Genomic DNA, 1,460 nt, shown 5'->3' on the forward strand with positions numbered 1-1,460 from the left:
TGGAAGCTATAATTATGATTGTTATAACGATTATCAATCGGAAAACTCCAGATATTTGACCAGGAGCATTTACAAAGTTCGAAAATTACAACTCATTCAACTTCAATGGATTTTCATCGGACGGAAGTTCCAAACTAGAAAGAATACTTTATATTGCTTTTAAGTTTGTGAAATTTTTGTTTATAAATCATTGTTCTTAATAACGATTTGTAATAACTGTTATTGTAAATTGCATTGCTGTGTATATATTAAAACGTATTTGTGTTTAAAAAAATTGGGGGTATCAATCTTGTTGGCAAATATCATAACCTGACTATATATCGGCTTTCACTTAACTGCTAAATCCAAAGTATAATTTAATTACTAAATTTCAAGTATCAGTTAACTCCATTTCAGGCTATTTGAAATCCTAATACTTAACAATGTACATTCTTTTTATATGTACAACGAAATGTTTCTACTGAGAATACATATAAACTATGTACGAATTATAATAAATAGATAGCCCGAAAAAATTAAGCATTCCACAAAGAAGAAGGACAAATGAAAAAAATACAAAGGCACGAGATGATTACGCACAGCAGTAAGTACACATCATATATCAGATATTGTTCCTTCAGCCAACATATATATTCAATATCACACCTCTGCTTTAGCCTCTGATAAAAGGCTGTTCCCAGTGAAGCTGAGAGGAAGAAATTACTGAATTCAAATACGTCACTAAGGCCAGTCGAAGGGTGGTGATGAGAAAAAACTGAAATTCACTTTATAGCTCCCAGAAAGTCATAAATCGTAATAATCAAAATATACATTATCTGCATAAAAACAATTTGAAAAATAAGTAACAGAAAGGAGATATGTGTGAATGTGTGTGTGCATATATATATATATATTTCACAGATAATCTATCAACAATCCAAACCGTGTTTGTATACATTGTTATATTAAACATCGAGTGATATCTAGTATTTCATCTATCGTTTTTCTTTGATTATGCAAAACATAGATCATTTTAACGGTTATGACTTTGTGAAGTTATGAAGACTTTGTCTACTTCATTCCCTTTAGATCTTACCTGTCCTCAGAGCGGAAGTAATGTACAAACTACCGGAAATTTACTATTTTCACGTGCTTGGTGTGAATCATGCGACTATCTGGAATGCATTGTTGCAGCATTTCCGTCTGATATTGAAATGTCACACAAAGTAGATCGTTACGTTCCGGTCGCCTAGTGGTAATTAAAGAAATTATTTTAATGAACGATAAGAGTAAAAATCACTTTCTTAGAGAATTGAGATATTACAATATTCAGCAAGCAGTTTTAATAAATACGAGTAGAATTTAAATATTGTTTCCACGTGAACGGCTAAACTGTTTCTATAATATTCTTAAATAGAGATATTCTATAGGCATAACAAATTAGTACATCTCTATTTATGCAAACTAAATTTTCAGAGTCA

The sequence above is a fragment of the Limulus polyphemus genome, unplaced genomic scaffold (genome assembly GCF_000517525.1).
Source record: "Limulus polyphemus unplaced genomic scaffold, Limulus_polyphemus-2.1.2 Scaffold133, whole genome shotgun sequence".
Lineage (NCBI taxonomy): Eukaryota > Metazoa > Arthropoda > Merostomata > Xiphosura > Limulidae > Limulus > Limulus polyphemus.